Source organism: Lepeophtheirus salmonis, chromosome 1 (assembly GCF_016086655.4).
Source record: "Lepeophtheirus salmonis chromosome 1, UVic_Lsal_1.4, whole genome shotgun sequence".
Taxonomy (NCBI): Eukaryota; Metazoa; Arthropoda; class Copepoda; order Siphonostomatoida; family Caligidae; genus Lepeophtheirus; species Lepeophtheirus salmonis.
Window position 1 is genome coordinate 30,982,359 of NC_052131.2, and position 6,559 is coordinate 30,988,917.

Sequence of the window (6,559 nt, forward strand, 5' to 3'; positions counted from 1 at the left end):
TCATAAATGAAAAAGTACCAGAAAATATTATCACACCTAAGGAACAAAAAGAATTAAACAAAATATGTACTGATTACGAAGTCCTTACATATATTAAGAATAAGCTGAAAAATGATAGAGCACCAGTTTTACTCCTGAGTTCTACTAAGGGGTACCAGAAATAGCCAAATTCCCTAGCTGAATTATATAATGAATATTTTTTCGGAAATTGACCTGAACAAAGAGCAAAAAGGGAAATCAGAACTTTTTTTCCTATGAAAGGGAAAGATGCACAAAAAATAGAAAACTGGAGGCCAGTTACTTAATTTGAAATATAATTTAAAATTTACAGTGGATGTCTGACGGAACGTTTGAAACCAATAATGGAAAGAGTGCTCCCAGATACTCAGTTTGACTTTAGAAAGGGCAGGCAAACGGAAGATGTAGTAATGTCTCTCCAATCAATTATTGAATTCTCGAAGCAGAGAACCCAAAGCTTTGCTTTTATCTCTTGGATTTAAAAAAAGATTTCGATTCTATAGAACATTTCTTTCTATTCTATTTTCTATATAGGATTTCCACAATTATATTGCAACGCAATTAAAAACATAATTTCCAACGCAGAATCAATCATTGATATCGAACGAGACCCAGTGGTAGAATTGCAAAGAGTAATGCGTCAGTCCTAGTCTCTTTTCATTGGCAGTGAGAACCCTACAAAGAAAAATGGACCTGGCATTAGAGGGAATGGTCTTGAGAAACGGGAAATTAACCAACCTGTTTTTTGCAAACGATTGCACGGTCATACTAAGAAGCGACAAATGTAAGGAAGAAAGATGATACGCTCCTGAAAGAATATGGAAGAGAGTCTGTTTTAGTAATTAATTATAAGAAAACACAGATATATACAAACTCTACGGAAAAATAAACAAAATGAGCGCTACTTATCTCGTTCAAAAAGCATTGGTCCGTGGCAATGTGGTTGCGATGGAGGATTGGAGATCCCAGAACATACGTCAGATATAGGAGAACATATCTCGCTCCATAATGTAAGTCCAGAAGCACAAACTTAGGATTCTTGATAAAGTAAAATGTTGGAATATGACAATACTCTCAGGAATTAGGCAAATTCTTGGATGTACCCCTTTTGACAAATTGAAGGCCCAAGATTGGAAAAGAAAGAGCATAGAGTTTGTTGGCACTCCAAAATCAATCAGTCATCGGAGACTCTTCTTACCAAAGGCTAGAGGGGGACTCGGAATGATGGACTGGGAAATTTAGATTTTCTCATAGTACAAGAGAGGACATCTTCTAGATTATACTTGGAAGACACTCTACATGGAATCATGCAGAGGGGCCATCACGAATGTACCAATATCATCTCCATGGAAGGAATTAAAACCATCCAACCACATCCTCAAGGTGTATTGGAGGTTAGTAGGGGGGAATGACCCTCTAGTCAAAATCCCAGAGGTAAAAATAGGCCTTCTTAATAAGTTCAGAGAGGAGCATGGGTTTTAACACCATAAATGATGTAATTACCAAGGATATAATCAAACATCCCATCATGAGTATGCTACGCGATTCCGTCCTAAGTGTCTTCAAGCCAACAAAAAAACACTTCATATAAGAGTAGCACCAAACATTAATAATAAAGCAATTAAGGAGGGAGTGAGAAAAAGACAGCCTCCAAACGATCTCTGCGACACTTTAAAATGCAAAATAAAGGATAGAATGATCCAGAAACAATATGTGAGGTCATTATTCGATTCATATCTCACTCCTAAACAGTCCTACCTAAGATACCAGGTCGCCTTTGGAGTAGATTATAGAGAGAGAGACACGCCTTGCAAAGACTGCAACAACAATAAAACGCTCGCCCATGTATTTTGTGACTGTGAAAACTACCTAGGGAGAGGGCCCACACAAAAGGAAAAAAATTATGGCTTCAACGGCATGGCTCTTCCGTTCAGAATTGGATCCAAACCCATTGCAAAATTGCAAAACTTGATTGCAAGGTCCAATTATGAAAACATTAAACTTCACAAAAATATAGCCTACGCTGCTCTTAATGATTTTCATTTTTTATCATGCGTGTTGTGATTGTATTTTTAATTAGATATTTTTTACTAATTTGTCAGATGACATTTTTTTTTTTGATTATTATGTATTATAGGTGAGGTTGTTGTTGTTTTTCGCCTCCTTCTTTTGTTTTCTTTTTAAAATTGCTTTATTTAAAAAAAAAATATATATATTTTATTTGAGTCTGGACTCTGAACGTGGGTTTTTACTTGAATTGGACTTTGAACATAAAGACTTGGAAAAAATGGACTGAAATACAGCCTCGGTTGATGTAATTTGTTAAACTTTGCTGAAATAATAAATGATATTTGTCAAAAAAAAAGTAAAAAATTAACACCAAACTGTTTGGAGTGCGTAAATGGAATTGATTCAAATGTCATTTTCTCAACTTGTAAGCTAGGGAGCTCAGTTGTTTTTTTTTGTAATTAATTATATATGATTTAGTATATCGAAATATTAATTAATTTCAATCGCTCAACACTAATTAGTTATTGAATTTGTAAGTTTTTAGATTTCAATAGACAACCCTGTACATCCATAAAGTTGGACAACGGAGGATAAGATAAACTTTTCATTAAGTTAGATTAGAATAAAAATACATTTTCTAAATAAATGGTTCAATTTTACTGAATAGTATAAAACATCCATGCAAATAGGATGATGACCAGTATTAAATTTGATTGTTTTTTGAGTTTACTTAAAATATACTATTGTATCCGAAAATGAGAAACTATATCGATTTTCATTTTAACACTCCTTACTATTTAGTCCATAGTTATTGAGTCAAAATACACCAATCGAGGATTCAAAAAATATAGTTTTTTTATAGATAAAAGCAAAAAAAAGTATAGTTTCTTAGGTTTAAAAACATAGGACAAACAGATTTACTAATCTATTTTTCTAAAATTGGAACAATTGACACTCGTGTATTTCAAATATTTAACAGATTTCAAGAAAAGATATTCCAACAAAACAGGGAACCAGGCAGTCGAAATATTAATAAAACAGAAACCATGTACCTCCACTTTTTCTAGAGGACCTCTTCAAGGATAATCCGACAATATGAAAATAACTTTTTGAAAAGTAAACAGTTTAGTATAACTTCAGGGACTCCATCTCCTTGAAATATATACTTCAAGAAATTAGCCAGGGATGACAGCTGAAATTGGGTAGGACTGTATCAAAACCAAAAACTCTTATATGGTTTTGGGACAGCGAGTATTTTAAAAGTTATTAGTTAATTCCAAAGTTTATTATCTAGAACACAATACTACAATGCTCATTGATGAAATTGTTAAAATGTTAAAAAAAGAAGCCAATAATCAACATGGTAATCCTGACAATTTAAGAGTGTTTTGGAGGAGAGAACGACAAAGCTGTGACAAAGTACTCAATGTGCATTCGATCCCAGGTGATTCCTAGAGAAAGAATATATATAATAATTTATGTATGTATATGGATTTCAGAAAAAAGATACCTGGGTTAGACGGAGTAATTGTAATACTATCATGTTTACTCATACTTAATCAGTACAACTCCATCTAACCAATTAAAGGAACATAACAAAAAAATAGGAAGGGGAGAAGGAACTAATCAAGAACATTTTTGGGGCTGCTCCGATGTCGATCCCAAATTCTACACTGAGCTCAACATGAACTTACAATTATAAAACCTCAACAAATCATCAGGATTAAGCTCCAACTTTTATGAGCGCACACGAATGTTAATGGGGTTTTAAATATAATTAAATCTATTTAGAAAAGGATGTTCACTACTCAGGAATTAAATAATAATGACAACTGCTAAATAATAGAAAATTCATTCTTTTGATTACCAATTCCAAAAAATGGACAAAATAAAAAAATTAATTGATTCACATAACTGTCAATGACAGCCCGACGTGGAGTTTTCTCGACCAACTCAAAACGAGTTTGTATGGACACAGTTGGTCGAGGGAAGGGAAGAAGAAAAGGTGAGAAGAAGATAATAAAATATACTATCTTTACCGTAAAGAAGACTTTATGTAAGAGCTCTTCGATAAAGAACTTATTTATCAAACGTCGGATTAAAAAGCAGGATATCTTACTTCCCCTTGTTCTTCTCTTCTCTTATGTGAATAAAATTATTGACACGAAGTGTTATACCAAAACTTACTTTTTAACAGTTTATATTATTCATGTTTTAAATCAAAATATAATAAAATAATTCTTTAGTATATTTTATTGTTTCAAATTGACTGCAGTTATGTGTTTTTTTTTTTTTTAAACATCTTTACATCCAAAGTATTCTTTAGTGCTATTATATAAATATGAATGCTTTATAAAAATATATGGCTCAGATACTTGACTCATATATACTTTTTACTTTGTCGAAGGATCCTATTAATACGTTTTTCTCCAAAGAACATGAATAATAATTGGTTTTTTTTATCAAGGTAAAAATACACTGTTTATTTTTGTTTGGTTAATTACTTATCCCTTAGTACAAATTTCTTATTTTCCCCCTACATTAGAGCTCCTGGAAACAAGGTTAATTATTTTTGTTTGTTTATAAATAGAGTATATGATTATATTTGTTTCGGCATGTTATGGCTCATTTATATTATGTATAGGACGAGTGCTTTCACGCGTAGCTAATGGTTATTCAATGGAGATTGAAAAACGATACTTTGTTGAATAGGTAAATGCCATAATACAGCAGATCCAAATCCTTGAATATTTTTATACAGTAAAAAAATATTTTATGAGTTTAATTCAAGTCCATAAATATAGTATAGTTTAGTAGTTTTTCCATGTTATACTATAAAGTTCAATGAGGGAATTGAGTACTTTTTAACCTTATTAATTTATACGAGTAAATTAATAACACCATCCAACAAAATCAAACTTTTTTTATGCACAAGAACAGCATTTGCGCAACTTAATACAGTTTGATCCCCTGATTCCAAAAAGACCTTATTTTTTTTCTCAGAGCCTCGTGGCATAAAGAAAAAAGCCATACATTTATTGTGGTTGTTTTTTTTTTTTGCTATTTTTCAGGTTCAAAGCTTTTTCAAGTCCTGTTTAAACAAAGATAACTCGAGTCATAAGTATGATGCAGACATTTTAAGAAATGTTTTTGAATGTTTTAACATTTTGCTTAAAAATATATTAACATAATTTATCCCATTCTTCAATACCGAGGCCTTACAACAGCTTTGAACCTTAAGATTATCCAAAATTGTTAAGTTATGTATGACCCTTTTCTGAAGGCAAAGATGCATTGAAAGAAGAAATAAGGCCATATTTGGAGTCTGGGGATCCAATTGTATTAAGTTGAGCATATACTATTTTTGTACTTTGGTTGCTGTTGGACAGTGTAATCTAAAATAATAGTTGAAGAAAGGAACATAACATTTTTGGAAACCCTATTCCTAAACTAATTATCCGTTAGTAAATTTGAATGTTATAGAGCAGAAGATTTAAATAAAGTTTTTTATTCCTTTGAATCTACATTTTATGATCCAAAGATAAGAAATCAGATAAATGCAATTCTTTGACAATGCCAAGCTTACAGTTTAATAGTATATCTAGCAACTTTTGATCGCGGTTAGTGGGATTTCAACAAATTGTTCTGCTTCAAAGTTGTTTGTATATTTATGCTTTTGATTTCGTGGATATATATATATATTAATGTGCGGAGTTAACCCTACATTGGAAGCTAAAAATGATAACATTCTAGCCATAACTTTAATTAACACATGTTACTTATAGGATCCAAAAATTTCCTAAAATACTAAAATTTAAAATTCATTCACTAAGAAATGAAAAGCACTTATAAGTACACATCTATTTGCCTATATATAAATTAAATTTTTCCTTTATTATTTGCAATATACTTTTAGAGGAATACTCGTTGTTACAGATAATTTATTTTATTCAATATTATTAATGTTAATATATTTGATATTTCATTTTTAAGAACTCTCTCTTAGCTTCTATGCAAGTACACAAACTACGGAATATAAGTGTTAGTGGGGGGTAATTATTTGTAATTAATGTCGTTAGTGAGTGTTCGCTTTTTTGAAATTTTTTTCTTATAAATGTCAAATTTGGAGAATAACTTTTTTCGTTCTTTATAAAAAGCAAAAATTATTATTGATATTTTTGAATTGTTTAAAAAAAATATATATTTGGGTACTCTGTATTTGTTTGCCCGTGTCTCAAACGTCATACAATGAGGAAACTTGTAATCAAAAATTGGGAAATGAAGAGTAAAGGTATGTTCCTAGAGTAGTCTTAAAAAGGACGAAAAAGTTGTTAAATTGATGAATAAATACTTCGTATAACTATTTACTAATATACGGGAATTTAAGAAAAGGCTGGTAAGAATAAATTCAGCCATCTCGAAAAAATTTCCAATATATGAAAATTTGAATTAAGTGTACCACTTAATAAGATCAACCCTGTATATATATTGGTAAATTTACCCAATGTTTTTGATTAAATTAATTAAAAAG

At 31.0% G+C, this 6,559-nt stretch overlaps 1 long non-coding RNA gene across 1 annotated transcript; it reads right to left on the bottom strand.

The window, feature by feature from the left end:
- Positions 1–287: 287 nt before the first annotated feature.
- LOC121128612 (uncharacterized) lies at positions 288–1,783 on the bottom strand. Its single transcript, XR_005868214.2, has 2 exons — positions 757–1,783; positions 288–693 (listed from the first exon to the last, which is right to left on the bottom strand). It is a non-coding gene; the product is annotated as an uncharacterized lncRNA (long non-coding RNA).
- Between the last annotated feature and the right edge of the window lie 4,776 nt (positions 1,784–6,559).